This window comes from Hyaena hyaena, unplaced genomic scaffold, assembly GCF_003009895.1.
Source record: "Hyaena hyaena isolate Hyena2069 unplaced genomic scaffold, ASM300989v1 scaffold_61, whole genome shotgun sequence".
Classification (NCBI taxonomy): Eukaryota; Metazoa; Chordata; class Mammalia; order Carnivora; family Hyaenidae; genus Hyaena; species Hyaena hyaena.
The window spans coordinates 815,207-831,764 of record NW_024080693.1 but is presented as its reverse complement, the minus strand read 5'-3'; the positions used below and the strand labels follow the sequence as shown (position 1 = coordinate 831,764).

General features: G+C 50.3%; 1 protein-coding gene across 1 annotated transcript in view; it reads left to right on the top strand.

The window, feature by feature from the left end:
• CHST8 (carbohydrate sulfotransferase 8) overlaps window positions 1–16,558 on the top strand; it is a 125,113-nt gene that overhangs the window by 64,446 nt on the left and 44,109 nt on the right. The gene's annotated exons all lie outside the window — the stretch shown is intronic.

Below are 16,558 nucleotides of genomic sequence, written 5' to 3'. Positions count from 1 at the left end.
ACTGGAGCGGGGACCCCGGGCCCAACAGCTTTCACCAGAGACTCTGGTTGGGGAGGCCAATGAGTTCATTCTTTCATCTCCTAGAGGCAGCCAGAGCTGTGGGACCCCAGGAGACAGCAGGCAAGGCACAGGTACTGACTCACACCTGGGCCAGAGCCTCACAGCGGGGTTGGGAGGGGTGTGACTGTCAGAAGTGGTTCTGGCTACTCCCCGGCTTCTGAAGCAGCAAGGACATACGACCACGCTGGCTCCTTTGAGGACTTTAGAGCCTCGCATGAGCCTTAGAATGCCTGGCGGCCCTGTGTCGGCAGAATCGGGCCCCATGGGATCGGGCTGTCGGGCAGACTGAGATTGGCATCCGCAGCTGTATGTTATCTGTGCAGAAATGAGGTCCTGAGCAAGGGTCCTCCGTCCGATATGGCTTGGGGTAAATGGTGTATCCTTGGGAGTGACCCATGAATCTTAGGTACCTGTCTCAGTGTGTGCGTGGTTGGGGCACACGCATGGGCAGAGGGTCCTTGAGTTCAGGGTCTGTGTTCTGTGGGACAAGCCTGGGAGGGAAGGCATGAGCATGTCTGTGGGGCAGGGCCATGCCCCCATCCATGGTATACTGCAGGGACAGATGCTGTATTCCTGGGTAGAGTTGGGTATCTTCGCCGGGAGGTGTGGCCCGCCATGTTGCAGCTGGCCGGCAAAGCAGAGTGCTTGACCTTTGCGTCTTCTGTGGGTGGTAGACTCCTGTCCCTCACGCCAGCCAGCATTGCCCTTCACAGCTGGCCCTGAGCATGCGCGTGCAGATCTCTTCCATCACTCACGGGGCCAGGGCCCACAGGACAGCTAGAATCCGGGGTGGAGTGATGAGCCAGGGGCGGGGCTCAGAGCCTCCAGCTGGCAGGGCGTGTGGATGCCACGAAGCTTAGGCAGGTGTCCCCCTGCAGTGGGGATGGTGTGGGCGTGGCAGACCAGAGCACAGAGCATACTTGGGGCTCCAGCCGGGTTCTTCTGGCTGTAGATAGAGCTGGACCACCTTCACCATGTGGCAGGTGAGAGGCAACCTTGACATTCTACGTAAATCACATCAAACACAGTCATAAAACTTTAAGTAATGCTTATGTTACTTTCCCTGAGCAAAGTGTTCCTGACACAGGCTGTTTGTGTTGATTTGTTACTATTCATTTATTCTTTCCCTGTACTTCTCACAGCAGCCTAATTGTGATTCGGTACCAAGAAAGCAATATCAAAGTAATTTTCCACAACATTAGTTACAATTTTCTTCTGATCTTTCAAGTGAAACAATCCCATCCTGTTGGCTTCTCTGAGCATATAAACCTTGATTACATTTATCTGTTGGAAACCAGTGCTTACAAAGTGTATGTATCCCGTTGCATGGGTGGGTGGCCCCAAGGGCCTGGACAAGCCTTCTCTCAGTGGATTTCTGCCTGTGGGAGGTACAGAGTTAGGAGGCTGCCTGCCACCCAGATTGGGTAAGGCCGTTGGGGATGCCATCTACAGAGGAAATTCCACACAGGCTATGCTGGCTGTCATAGTGGCAGAGACTTCCCTGGGAACGCAGTGTCTGGGAGCCACTGTGGGCAGCATTGACCAAGGCGGAGGGCAGAGGGGTTGGGGGTGCAGGTGAAGACCTAGAAATAAGCTTGAGAGTGGGAGAAGGAGCCTTTAGTTGCTTGTGGTCCTCTGGAGTTGGGTGTCATTTGGATTTCTCCCGTGGAGTTATTAGGTGTTAATAGCATCTGGAGTTCTCAGGAACCAGACAGCAAACCCCACCTGACTAGTGCATTCGATGGAATCATATGCACTTGCTAACTTTTGTAAATCAAACCATTTTTCCAAAATGTTTGCTATATTCTAAATCAATCAAACCTTTTGAAACGTGGATCGCTGCTGGTTTACCTACCTTTCGGATAAGATTAGATTTCAGTGTGTATCAGAGATTTCACCTATCCAAATTATTTTCCAGTCTCCAAAATTGCCAAGCCCCGAGGCCTCAGGAAACTCACTCTTGACCCAAGAGACTAAACTTGTCCCTTCTCTAAGTGGAAGACTCAGAAAATAGGCCAGAACCGGGACTAACACATCCCAGCCTGCTGACCCTGGGGAGGCAGAAGATGGACTCCACACGTGTGGCTGGGCAAACTGAAATTTTACAAATGGCCTTTCTTTACGAGCTTTTTCTTACAGAGGGTTTAGAATACACCCAGAGTAGATGAGATTAGTACAATGACTCCATGCACCCAGGACCAGCACTCTCCGATATGGTCAGGCTGGCCCCACCACAGCCACATCCACGTCCCTCCTGTTTTGAAGCCTATGCTGGTATCGTCTCAATTCAGCCATAAATATGACAACGTATTTCTCAATTTAAGAGATAAGAACTCTTTTAAAACTTTCAGCAATCCTTTAGTATCCAGCGCTCAAATTTCTGGTTGAATCCCAAATATTTTAAGTACCTTTATCTCTACTTTGTTTTGCCCCGTATCCAGATAGAGCCCACATGTTGTGTTCCGGAGGCCGAGTCTTTCAAGTCTCTTTCAGTCTCTAAGATTCTCTTCTCATCTTTATTTTTCTCTTGCTACTTATTGGAGGAAACTGGGTCGCAGGGTCTGCAGAGTTGCCCACCGTTGGGATTTTTGTCAGTTTTACTTGTTGATGCAGTTGTCTTCTGTTCCTTGTATTTCCCATAAATTAAGTAAATCTAGCAGCTTGATCAGATAGAGGTTTGGAGTTTCTTTTCTTTTTTGCAAGAATGTACATGTGGCCATATGTGCTTCCTTCAGGAGGCGCACATCTGCCTGGCTCTCTTTTGTGACGTCAGTTAGCCACTGGTGATGCGCCTGGGCCTATCCATACTTTAGGGGCTGCACGGTGCAGCATTCTGATTTTATCATTCCCTCTTCATTCTTTTTTTTTTTTTAATTTTTAATGTTTTATTTATTTCTAGGAGAGAGAGACAGCGTGAGCAGGGGAGGGTCAGAGAGAGAGGGAGTCACAGACTGAAACAGGCTCCAGGCTCTGAGCTGGCAGTCAGCACAGAGCCCTACGCGGGGCTCGAACCCACGAACCGCGAGATCATGACCTAAACGAAAGTCGGACGCTTAACTGACTAAGCCACCCAGGCGCCCCTTTTCCCTCTTCATTCTTTTAAGTGGGATGGATTTTGTTTTAATGGGACAAGGCAAGTCGTTGCTAGTGACCCATGAAGCCAAAATGACCGTGGATTGATTGGTTTATTCGTGGGTAAATAAAAAACCATGACCTTATGATACAAATTCTGTTGTTAGCACACTATGAGTTGTTCTTTCTCTCTCTCTCTCTTTTTTTCTTTCTTTCTTTCTTTGATGTTTGGCTCCTAGAGTGAGTTTTCTTAAGGCAGGGCCACCCCATGTTTCAGAGAAGTAGCTCTCTGCTTTCCTGACACCATGGAGCTGGGGACTGGCTGATGCTGGAGTGTCGAGGGGGGAGACAGCCACGGTGACAGCGGGGGCTTCCTTCCTGCTCAGGAGCCCTGAGTGCAGACAAAGGGACTGGACAGCCCCTGGTGACTTCCTGGTCTACAGCAATCTGCCCAGAGCATTCCTTCCACAGCACAAGGGCATCCAAGGATGATAATAATAACAAACACTGATCAGGCTTTTACCATGTGCCAGATCTGTGTCAAGTACTTTACAGATTTTAATACGTATAATTCTCATAAGACCTGATGATTCCCATTTGCAGCTGCAGTGCCGAGCAGTCACTGGGGTGGGCACACAGCAGCACTGCTCATCCTGGCTGACACTCTCGGGCAGCTTACGTGTATTTAGGACTCACTGAACACTTTCAGAACCCCAGGAGTTGAGTACCATCACACCATCTGACAGATGGGACTACTGAGATAAAAGAGGTTGAGAGCCATGCCCGAGGCCACTCGGCCTTGGGTTTCAGAGCTGGGATTTGTCCTTAGACAACAGGCTGTCGCCACTGCATCTGCTGCCATCCTAACTGCTGTGATGGTTTATATTGCCTGCTCTGGGCCCAGAGCAGAGCCTGGGCAGAGAGAGCCTGGGTCAAGATTTGGAGGCATGAGGGAATTTGGCATGGGAGGAACTCCCCATGGATTAGGGGCAGGACTGTGACCCGTGGATCTAGACTAGTGCTGCAGGCATGGCCAGTCCCAGGGCGCGTAAGCCCTTCTTTGGAGCATCTCAGGGGAACGAGCTGGTGCTGCAGGCTGCGGGGAGCCCTGGGGATCCTGACGTGGAGGCGGTTGTAAGAAGGCTCGCTTTAATGGCTGCATGTCTGGAGCTGCATGTCTGGAGCTGTGGGCAGGAGCAGGGGAGGAGACAGAGCACAAGAAACCCAGGAGGGAGGCACAGAGCGGTGTGGGAGAGGGGGCAGGGACCGAAGAAGGTGGATTCGGGGGGTCCGGATCAAGTACCCAGGTGGGACAATGATGAGGGTGAGGGGGGCTCTGTCTCAGTTCAGGATGCCTCTGGCTCTGGCAGATCGGGACGGGGATACCACTCACCGAGGCAGACACACCAGATGCGGAGCAGTTTGGGGGAGGGGACTGGAGACCACGTGCTCTGCCCTTAGGCAGGGGCACCTGAGCTGCTGGGCAGAGTTGCCCTGGATTCCAGACTCACCCAGGATTCCGGACTCACGGGCTGCAGGAACACGCGAAAGCAGCAGCAACCCCCCGTCTCCCCCGCCCCTCCTCCACCTGCATCTCTGCTCTCAGAACACACTCATTCCTTTCGTCTCACACACCTGAGGACAGTCGTGGCTGGAGGAGCCAGGAGGGCTGCCTGGAGGAAGGGAGCTGTGGTTGCTAAGAGGTGACCACGTGCTGACCTACAGCGGAAACAGTGAGTAGGTTTGGGTGAGACTGTGCTGGAGCCTGGGTGTCTCTCCAGAGCACATGGTGCTGAGCATCTTGCCCGTCTCTCACCGCTAGAAAATCAGCAGCGCCAGAATTCCAATGCCCATGGGCCCGACCGACTCCAAGGCTCCTGCTTTTGTTTCTGGAGGCAGGGCTGTATTGGCTGGAGAAAGTGTGGCCCTCACTCTGGGGCCCATGGTTACCAGGGCCACACAGCGCTGCTGACACTTGTCTTGTTTCTACAGCAACTCTTTGTCCAGGATGTCCCCTGGGAACCCTGAGAACACGGCAGGCCAGAAGCCCTGGGTGGGTCAAGGCCACAGGAGTAACTGCTGAGGTGCTCTCAGAAGCTCCCGCTGCGAGGCTGAGGGAGTAAGCAGAGGTGTGGTGGCTGTCCCTCCTCTGCCTCCTCGGGGCACCTGGGCCAGGCTGGTCTGGGGGAGGGGCAGCCTGCTGGAGCCGCGGTGTCTAAGCCGTGCTCCTCCCAGGCCAGGGGAGCCTGCCCCTCCAGCTTCCTCGGAGCCATCTGCTTTCCCTGGGCAGGTGGGTTTTATCGGAATCCTCTTGAGTCTGTTTCCTGAAACCGTTTTCTAACGGCATTGCAGAACATCATATATATTTTCTACAAACCTTGCGAGGCTGACACATCCTTGTTGTGACTGTGAATATCAGAAGTGACATGTAATTGCAGTGATCCATCCTGTTAAGTAGCTGGCAATATATCATTGCAAAATCAGCAGGGCTGGGACTCTCAGAACCTGGTGTTTCTGAACAATGCACCTGCAGCGTGTTCAAAGTCTCCTACCAAACACCGCCGGAGGCTCGCGAGGGCCGCCTCACCCTCCCTCACCTCGCTTTTCTGTGACCGCAGCAAAGAAAATTTAATCTAGGTAAAACCACCCGCTGAGTTTCCCATTCTTCGGAGCACCCCCTCCTCATCACAGAATGCACTGGGGTCAAAGTCAAGGCTGTGGGTCAGGATCCTTGTAACAGTGCTCCTTACAAGCATCACCCTTGGGCTTTTTACTCCCCCCACTTTTCCTTGTAATCTCCAGGGCAGCTCTGTGGGGTTCCTTCTGGTGCCACGGGGTGGGCAGTGTGCTGGGCAGCTCAGTCATCACTGTGTCAGCAGGGGGAAGGAAACCTGTGGGCTCAACAATTGCAGGATTGGAGACCCAAGTGGCCAGAAGCCCAAGGACATGTTGGCTGAGCCCACCTTGATGGGGTGGGTGCACTGAGGCAGAGTCTGCATATTTCGGGGGCACCACTCAACACTGTCCTGTGCTAATTCTGGGGTAGTGCTGACTTAGACTCTGGGGTGAAGGGTGCCCCCTGGATATGCAGAGGGCAATACTGATGGAGGGACAGACAAAGGTTCCCCACATGATAATCAACCAAAAGGTGCCGGAAAAGGGGGGATTGTATTAGGACATCCAGCCCTCACGTGTGGGCACCTGGAGCCCACTGATTTGGTGGGCCCTGGGGTGCTGGCTTCAGAGCTGCATCTGGAGTTTGCTTTTGGAGGTGGGACTTCATGAAGGCCTTCCCAGAAGGCCATGTGGGCCCAGCCTCTACAATGGGACCTTCTCTGTCCCCTACTCTCTCACACTGAGGTTGGGACATCCGCAGTGGCACCCCCGGCCCGCAGCTTCCCAGCATCTGCTTCCCCAATTGGGCCTCAAACGTTTCCTCTCCTCCCTGCAGAAGACACCCTGGGTGTCTCCAGCCAGAACCTCACTTTCCTTTGGTGCGTAAAAATATGCTAAATGAAAAATAATGAGCATGTAGGAACTAATAACAGGAATCACCTAATTAAATTAGGAAACAGACATCCTATCGCTGTAATCTGAAAATTGATATTAATAGAAAATGGTCCCAGAATTGTTATGCTAAAGGTTCCTAGGGGTGGGGAAATTAAAAAGGAGAGCAGAACGGAAAATTGGGACAATCGTATCCAATAAGAGCAAGACTTATGTTTTACAGGAACTAAAGGAAACCATGAAAAATAGAAGACAGGATCTTTGTGTAGATCTAATGAAGTAATGGACAAACATGGCTTTGAAAACGACAGAGCTCCACATGCGTGTGTGATGATAATTTTTTAAATGAGACAATGTAATTAAGCTTCCGTGTGCATGCAGCGTGGTGATAGTTACCGTTTATTGGTGCCTGGCACTGTCCCCAGTGCCTTTGCTCATTCCTCCACCGTGAGGCAGGCATGATTGTCCTCAGCTCAGACTCGAGAGGAGGTAAGGTGGTTGCCCAGAGTCCTGTGGCCAGAGTGGCCCGAGCCAGGATTCAGACCCAGATTTACGTGACTGCAAAGCCCCTCCTCAGCTCACTCTTCCCTCCTTGCCTGTTGCTACTAGTTGATGTCACAGTCTGCATTTCTTGTATTTTCTGGTGTTTTCCTGCCATTTCTTCGAAGTGAAAGAAATGACCCCCAGCGGCAGCCCCAGCCCCAAGGCTCCTCTGGCAGCTTGGGTAACAAAGCCCACACAAAGCCACCTTCTGAAATTACAGTCCAGCTGGAAAACTGGGTCTCCTATTGTGTCTGGGCCTGGACGGGGGGCCGCGCAGGGCCGCCAGTTCCGGTGCTCAGGCCGGCTCCCGGAAGCCCCGGTTTCAGGTTGTGTGTCCACAGCCCCCGATTGTTCCCCTAGGCCCCCCTACTTGGGGGGTGAATCAGGCTCTGTTCACCTGCTACATGAGTCATGGCTTGGCGGTCCCAGAGCGGGGCTCAAGTGTGAAGAGAACCTTTTCCCACTCTGCCCAGCCCAGAATGGATTGGAGGGACCTGGGGGGAGGAGGAGGAGGGGGTCAAGATCTGTGTGTGAGATGCCCCAGAATCCCATTTGGTCCGGGAAGCTGCGATTGCACCTGGGCCAGCGTTGAGCCCCAGGGGGACTAGGCCAGGTGTCAGGGGGGGAAAGGGGGTTTACTCCCAGGACTGAACTTCCTCTCCCTCCTTGTGTGCCCCCCCACCCCCATCCCTGACCCCATCCACCAACCAGGCATCCTTAGTGAGGGCCACCTGACATCAGAGCCAAGCCCCCCACTCGATTCAGGGGTGGTTTTGCCAAGAGAGCAGAACCCAGTCCTGAAGGGTGGCCCGGGGCTCCAAGGGGTGGCCCCCTCTGCCTGGCTTGACTCCCCCTCAGCCTGGCTTGACTCTCCCTCGGCCACATTCAGCCTGCAGTCTTGGGGCCATGGCGGGAGAGGAGGTACGCAGGACACACAGTGAGCCAGGAGGCTGCACTCCCTGCCCACATGGGGAAGGGGCCAGTGGGGTACGAACGTGTGCTCATGGGGTCCCTCTCACCTTTCTGAGGTCCTGCGTTGCTAATGTGGGCAGCAGAGAAATAATTCTGAGGCAGAGAAGGGTGCGAGGACAGGGCTGTTGCTATGGTTGCTGTCCTTCTCCATGGCCACTGGGTGGTTCTTGGTTTTTTAAACCCTGAAAAGGTCACGGTGGTAGTTATGACAACAGAAGCACTGGGGAGTTGGTGTGAAGGCCGATGCAGGTCCACGGTGCAGCGAGCCCATCAGGGACACCATGGGTGTGGGCTGGGGCCCCACGTGCCTCGGGTCAGGCCTCGGCGGGGCTCTCACCGGGGCCCCACCTGCTGGCCCCTCCTGTTTATGGGGACACCTTTCTGGTGGCCTGAGGGTCAACATGTGTCTTCTCCCTCCTGAAACATTTGCAGGAAGTCAGGAGTGCAGGCGGACCCCATCTAAGCCGGGAGCTCCCTGTTACCTATCTGCTGATGTTTTCGTGTTAGAGCCTATTTCCGGGCTCTGTGGCTCTAATTGCAATCATGGTGGAGCTCAATGGACGGTTCTCTCATTTACAATGTTTTGTTAGATGGGAAAACTAGCCCAGCTTAAAGGGGTTCTGTTGCCCCCAATAGCTGTGGCTCTGGAGCCCCTGCACAGCCACTGGCTCCTAATGGAGGGTAAGAAGCACCTGGGGGGAGGGTGGTCTTCCCGTTCTCACCGTCTGGGGTCCAGACGGGACACCAAGCGCCGCTTCTCATCAAGCCCTCGGGCCTGGCCATGGCATCTTCCAGCCCTCCACCAAGGTTCTGAAGCCCACCTATAGAGTAGACTGGCCCCCGTCCAAGCCCTCCTCCCCCCAGGCTTGGTTGTACCCAGAGCCGGTCAACAGTCCAGGCCCTGGCCGGTGGTTCTCAGCCCAGGTGGTTCCCAACCTGCGTTGGACCAAGGGGGTGGTCTGTGCACCTTTCACCACATTTTAGTTGTGTGTCCACCTGTGCTTCATCCTGGGAAGTAGAAACCTATAAACGTTTGTGAATGCATTCGACCTTTGCCCTTAGGGTCTGGCCTGACCCCAAGAGAGGGAGATGGGGAGAGAAAGGGATGAGGTGGGAAGTCAGTGAAAACTGTGTGGGGTCACTGGGTCCATCAGAAAATGTATCCAGCAAGGGGAGACCACAGGGAACTGGGCCACCGCTCAGCTCCAGCCAAGTTCTGGGCAGTGTGGGCCCAGAGTGCCCAGACCCTCCCTTTTATTTTATATTTTCCAAAGAAGCTAGGAGACTGTACCATATTCCTGTGAATTCTTCTCATTGTTAAGTGGCAGCTCAAAGATTTGAAGTTTAGAAGACTGTTTCAGAACCGGACAATAGTCCGTGCTTGGCACCTCCTGTCGGCTGGATGGACAGGAAGGAGAGGGTCTGTCCGATGTCCCATACCTCCCTCGGGCTGAGAACTGCCCCCTCCTGCCCTCCCTGTGCAACCCCTGCCCCCCAGGACAGAGAGGTAGTGGGTCTTCCCGATGGGGAGGGAACCAGTTAACTATTTCCCGCCCTGGGAGGACTTACATGAAGCCAAATCCCAAGCGAGTCATGGACAGAGTTTCTCTGGGTACGTCCTGGGATCCCCAGGGGACCTTGTCTGGTTCAGGGGCCAGGGGCTCTGTCAGATAACTGTTCATGACTTCAGCGCGGGGCCTGGGGGACTAGTCGGCAGAGGTGTGGGGGAGACGAGGGCCGGGGGCAGGGGTCTGGGGAGGCGCACACTGAAAACCTTCCTTCATTCGCACACGGTTACTCATATGCAGATATTTGTACCCCTAGCACCAGCAAGTTTTTATGGCTGTGAGTAAAGGATCATTTCTGGACACACCTTCTTGCAAGGATGGGCCCACCAAAGGGCTGGGAGTGGGCTGTGGGCACCCAGTGGGGTGGGCTTGGGTTAAAATGGATGTCCTGTTTCCCATGCTCATAGCAGGGATGGCTACACTGGTCTTCTTTGTCTCCCTCCTGGGATACTGTCTTAGGTAGTCACATCTGTCAGGGGTTTCCTGGGAGAGGGACCGAGGCTGGCCCAGCATGGGACACTTTGGACTTCCATTCCTTGCTGCCTCCACATCATGGACAATGCCACCAGGGCTGTGAGTGGGATCAGAGAGTTCCAGAGAATCCCGATAGCATCCAGGGAGTGTGGTGTGAGCAGTGATGATGGTATGAGTGCTGAGCGCCTGCTGTATACCAGGCACTGCACTTTATATGCTTTACCAATACCCTTTCACTAGGTCTCTATTTCAACAGATAGGGAAACCGAGGCACAGAGAGGTGGAGTCATTGGCCCAAGGTTACACAGCCAGGAAGTGGCGGTGCCTAAACTAGATCCCAAAGATGCAGGGCCCTGTTGGCAACTCAGAGCTGAGACACAGTGCTGGAGGCCGGCCTGAGGGCCTGCACCACACTGCCATGTACACCATTCCTGTGTGTTGCAGACACTTTCTGGTCTGTGCATACGCGTGCGCTGGTGGAGGGAAGGGACCTCTGTGAATGTCGTGTGCGTGTCTGGCTCTCATCTGCGATTGTGTGTATAACTGTGTGCACGCACAGCCATGGGGTACAAGTGTGTGTGCTTTGGGCTCTCAGCTCTCATGGGAAACCCTTTCATGGGGGACAGTGTGGGGCTGGCTGCTGTGAGTGCACACTGATCCTCACACCTGCCGTGAGCAGGTGCGGGCTGCATACAGTCAGGGCCCAGGCAGGGGCGGAGGACTTCAGCGCCACTGGGGGAGAGGTCTGTGAGTTGTCAGCCGCAGAAGTGGGTGAGGAATTGCCGTTCCAGCAGGAACTCCGTGAAATCAGTTCTTGTAACCCCCTTGCCTGAGACCTGGGTCGACCAAATAATGAAATTACATTCATAATATTTCAGGTCGAATGATCGCTGTTCGAATTAGTTCCTTCCCAGAACCAAGCCAGAAGTAGGAGCAGTAATTAAAGGATTTGTGGGCTTAAACCAAGTCTGCTCGTCGGGCACGTAAAATATACAGGGCTTGCAAGATGGGTGTGGGCCTTTCATCTCCATGGGGAGTGGGAAGGACAGTCAGAAGCCCTCAGGCCAGAAGGAGGTGGGTTCTCACTGCTGGGGGCACTTTTCCACTTTCACCCGTTTATTTCAGAAATATTTACTGTACTCCAGCCTGGCTGGGCACTGGGATTCTGCAGAGAGCAGGACCACACGGTCCCGGCCCTGACGGAACTCACAGTGAGTAGGTGACGGGGAATTCCCAGTGTCCACCCGGACTCCTTCCCGAGCTGGCCGTTCAGCAGTGTTCCAGGAGTGCTGGGATGCCTCATCTTCCTTCCACTCCAGGGCTTGCAAACTAAGGTCTGAGCCTGGGACCCAGCTAGGACTTCCTGCTGATCAGAGAAAGAGCAGGAAGGGCATTTGTGCAGCTCAGCCCCCACCTAACCCATCCTGTGTCCTGGAGGAGGGTCATGGGAGCTCACCCCACAGCAGAAGTCACAGTCAAGACAGAACATCCCTCCACCCAGCCAGTTTTTTATTTCTTCCATTTGCTTCACCAAGGGGAATATACCACCCTCCTTAGGGAGCAGAAAATGCCAGAATCCCATGAAAGCAAACACCAACAGTGTGGTCAGCCTTAGCAGCACAGCTGACTGAGCTGATGGGACCACCCACCCTAGGTAAAAAGGGACCTCAAACCTCGTTAAAACCCAAAAAGGAAAGATAAATCCCAGAAGCCAGAAAATGATGAGGATTCAAGAGAAGCAGTGAGGTCTAGGGGATGCCTGCCTCGGTGCCTGGGGCTAGGGCTTTAAAAAAAACCAAGAAAACAAAAACCAGCTTCATTCAGGTATAATTCACATGCCGTAACATTCACCTACTCAAGTGTACACTTCAGTGATTTTTAATAAACTTACAGAGCTGTGCAACCATCCCCACAATCCAGTTTTAGGGTACTTCCATTGCCCCCCAGAAATCTCTTATGCCCATTTAGAGTCACCCAGCATTGCCCCACACAACCACAAATCTGCCTTCTGTCTTTGTACACTTGCCTTACGTGAATATTTCACATAAATGTGATCATACGATACATAGTCTTTTACGTCCGGCTTCTTTTGCTTAGTAAAATGTTCTTGAGATTCATCATGTCGTAGCATCTATCAGTGTGGTTCGTTCCTTTTTAGCCCTGAGTAATATTCCATCACATGGCATTGTGGTTCGGCTACTCAGCAGTTAATGGACATTTGAATTGTTTAGACTTTTTTGGCTGTAATGAATAATGCTGCTATGAACGTTTACATGTCTTCATGCAGACATATGTCTTCATTCTCTTGGGTGGATACATAGGAGTAGAATTGCTAGGCTGTGTAGTAAATCTATGATGAAGTTTTAAACATTTTCAGTTTATTTATTCTGAAAGAGAGAGAGCATGAGCAGGGGAGAGGAGAGAGAGAGAGAGAGAGAGAGAGAGAGAGAGAGAGAGAGAATCCTAAGCAGGCTCTGCTGTCAGCACAGAGTCTGATGCGGGGGCCTGATTCCACAAACTGTGAGATCATGACCTGAGCCAAAACCAAGAGTCAAATGCTTAACTGACTGAGCCTCCTAGGTATCCCAAATTTATGTTGAAATTTTAAAGAAATTGCCAGACTGTTGCCAAAATGTCTCCACCATCTCCTTTCCCACCAAACTGCACAAGGACTCCAATTTCTTCACATCCTCATCAACACTTGGTATTATCTGTCTTTTTAATTATAGTCATTCTAGTGGGTGTGAAGGGATATCTCATTGTGGTTTTAATTTGCCTTCTTTAGAGACTAATGATATGGAGCATATTTTCATGTGCTTATTAGCCATTTGAATATCTTCTTCAGTGAAATATCTGTTTGAATCTTTGCCTATCTTTTAAATTGAGTTATTTGTCTTTTTATTGAGTTGTTGTTCTTTATTTTACAGATCCAAGTACTTACTAAATTTGCAAGTAATTTCTCCCATCTGTGGTTTGTCTTTTCAGTTTCTTAATGGTGTTTTTTGAAATGCAAAAGTTTTTAAATGTGGAGAAATTCATTCCATCAATTTGCTTTCTTTTTTTGGATCATGATTTTGGTGCTGTATCTAAGACTCTTTGCCTAACCCTAAGGTCATAAAGACTTTCTCCTATGATTTCCTCTAAAAGTTGTATAGAATATAGTTTCATATACCATATATATATATAATGCTATATAGTAGATACTACATATGGTTTTAGCTCTTACATCTATGCCTGTGATCTGTTTTGAGTTCATTTTTGTGTTTTGTGTGAGATAATGGTCTAACTACATTTTTCTTTGGCCTGTGGATATCAAATTGTGCCAGCACCACTTATTGAAGACTTTTACCCATTGTATTGCCTTTGGCAAAAATAAATTGCTCACAAATATAAAGGTTTCTCTCTGGAGTCTCAGTTCTATTCTGTGGAGCTGTTCCATCCTCCTGCCAATAGTACAATGTCATGATTACTGTAACTTTACAAGTTTTGAAATCAGGAATTATAAGTCCTCCTGCTTTGTTCTTCTTTCTCAAGATCACTTTGGTTATTCTGGGTCTTTGTGAAAACCATGTAAATTTTTGTGTGAATTTTAAGATTTGCCCATTTCTGCCAACAAAAAGCCTACTGTGATTTTGGTAAGTGTTGCATGGAATCCAACAATTAACAATATTGAGTCTTCCAATCCATGAACATGGAATGCCTCTCCTTTTATTTAGGTCTTCTTTAGTTTCTATTAGCAATATTTTGTAGCTTTCAGTATACAAGTCTCATTTTTCTTTTGTTAAATTTAGTCCTAAGTATTTTATTCTTTTTTTTTTTATAAGGGAAGCCATTTTTTTTTTAATGTTTTATTTATTTCTAGGAGAGAGAGAGACAATGTGAGCAGGGGAGGATTAGAGAGAGAGGGCGATACAGAATCTGAAACAGGCTCCAGGCTCTGAGCTGGCAGTCAGCACAGAGCCCGACGCGGGGCTCGAACCCACGAACCGCGAGATCATGACCTAAGCGAAAGTCGGACGCTTAACCGACTAAGCCACCCAGGCGCCCCGATTCTTTTTGATGCCATAGTGAATTAAATTGTTTCCTTAATCTTATTTCTGGGTTGTTCATTGCTAGAGATACAATAGAATTTTCTATATTAATTCTATTATCTTATACCCTGTAACATGTTAAGTCTAGTAGTTTTATTGTATCTGAATTACCCAGGATTCTTAAAAAAACAAGGTCATGTTGTGTATGAATAGTTTTACTTCATTTTCAATCCGAATCCCTTTTTTTTCCTTGCCTGATTGCACTGACTAGAACCTCTAGTACAACATGAAATAGAAGTGGTGAGAGTGGAATTTCTTACTTTGTTTCCAATCTTAGGAGGAAGCTTTCAATTTTTCACCATAAAGGATAATGGTAGCTATACGTTTTTTGTAGGTGACCTTCGCTAGTCTGAGAAATTTTTTTTCTATTGCTAGTTTGTTGAAAAAAGTTTTTTTTACTATGAATATACAGTTTTGTCAAATGCTTATTCTATTTCTATTGAGATGTTTATGTGGTTTCATTCTTTAGTCTATAAATATGGTGTATTACAGTAATACATCAACCTTGCATTCTTGAGATAAATCTCACATGCTCATGGTGTATAATTCTCTTTATATGTCGCCAGACTCAGTTCACTAGGATTGTGTTGTGGAAATTTTTGAATAATAGTTGTCTGTAGTTTTCTTGTGATGGTTTTGTCCGGCTTTGGTATCAGATTAATGTAGGTTTCAGCATGATTTGGGAGGCATTTCCTCCCTCTCTTCTATTTTTCTGGAAGAGTTTGTGTAGGGTTGACATTGTTCTTTAAATGTTGGATCAAATTTGCTATTAAAGCCATCTGGAAATGGACTTTTCTTTGTGGGAAGATTTTTAAATTACTAATTCCATTTCTTTAGTATAGATCTGTTCAGATTTTCTACTTCTTCTTGTGTCAGCTTTAGTAATTTATGTCTTTCTAAGGCTTTATTCATTTCATTCAAGTATCTCATTCATTAGCATAAAGATGTTGATAGTATTTCCCTGTATTCATTAGTGACATCCCCTCTTTTGCCCCTTATTTTAGTAACTTGTGTGTTCTCTTCTTCTCCTGTTTGCAAGTCAAGCTAAAAGTTTATCAGTTTTGCCAACCTTTTCAAAAATAAATAAATACTTTAATCACCTCGTGTTTGCCTCGCTAGAAGGGATGAATTCCCAGCCTGTGGTTATGGGGATGGCCAGCACTCAGTACTACACAGATGAGCTCAGCAGCTGTTGATGATGAGTCACGTGTGCTTACAGCCTGGGGAGGACACTGCATGCCATGCAGGGTCACAGGGAGAGTGAACGACAGGGGGCAGCTTTGGGTGGCAGGCTAGTAGAATCAGGAAGGCAGAGTGCTCCCCGGTTCTTGTCTGAATAATTCCGTGAACTGTTGGGGCACTGAGACCTGTCCTCAGGTAAGCAGGGACTGTGTCTCGTCTGGGTGAGGATTGTTGTTTGGCTGCAGGACCTCATCTGCAGGAGCAGAGTGGGGAGGGAATCTGCAATATCACCATTTGAGGTCCTCTTGATTTTATCAGGTATCATGGCAGCACGTGACATTGGGCCTCACTTGTAGGCCTTATACCGTGGTGGCAGTGTCTCACAGAAGCCTGAGTAGAAACATGTCATCCTGAGTGGGGGCTGCCTTGGGTCAAAGTGAGCTGGAGAGGAGGCTTCCATCACAGGACTCTTCCAACCCCATCTAGGGTGCCGAATCCTGCCCTGGTCACCTTCCGCCTCTCCATGCTGCCTGTCTGCATATCCATCCCTCTGTCCACCATCTGTCTGTCTAGCTTTGTTTACAGACATAGTCCCAGGGTCTACCTTGTGCCTCCTTCAGAACCAGCATAGCTGGAGACTGGCCAGCCATGTGACCCCCTTCCCTTCCCCCCTCCCCCTCCACGGACAGTGACCAGGCATCAGCCATGAGGCCCTGAGCCCAGCATTGGTGTTTCTGGCACTGAGAGCCCCTACCTGTCACAGGTAGCCCCAGGGCACCTGGCACAGGCCCACCATCCCTGACCCAGGGGATCTGTAGCCTGGCAGTGCTCACAGCCATTTCCAGAACCAGTCCAGTGGGTGGGTGAAGTGAGGTTTCATTTGCCACTTGTGGCTTCTCCCAGCCCACAGGGCTGTGCGGAGGTCCGCGGCTAGTATCTGCCCCCCTGTGTAGGAGTGACGACTGGTCACCCTGGCGGGCACCGCTGCTTGGGACCAGCCGCAAAGGAGGAGCAGGTCCCTGCCTCAGGCGTCTCTGAGGCACTGTCGCAGATGCCCCGCGCGTGTAGGAGCAGGTGTGTGGGCAAAAC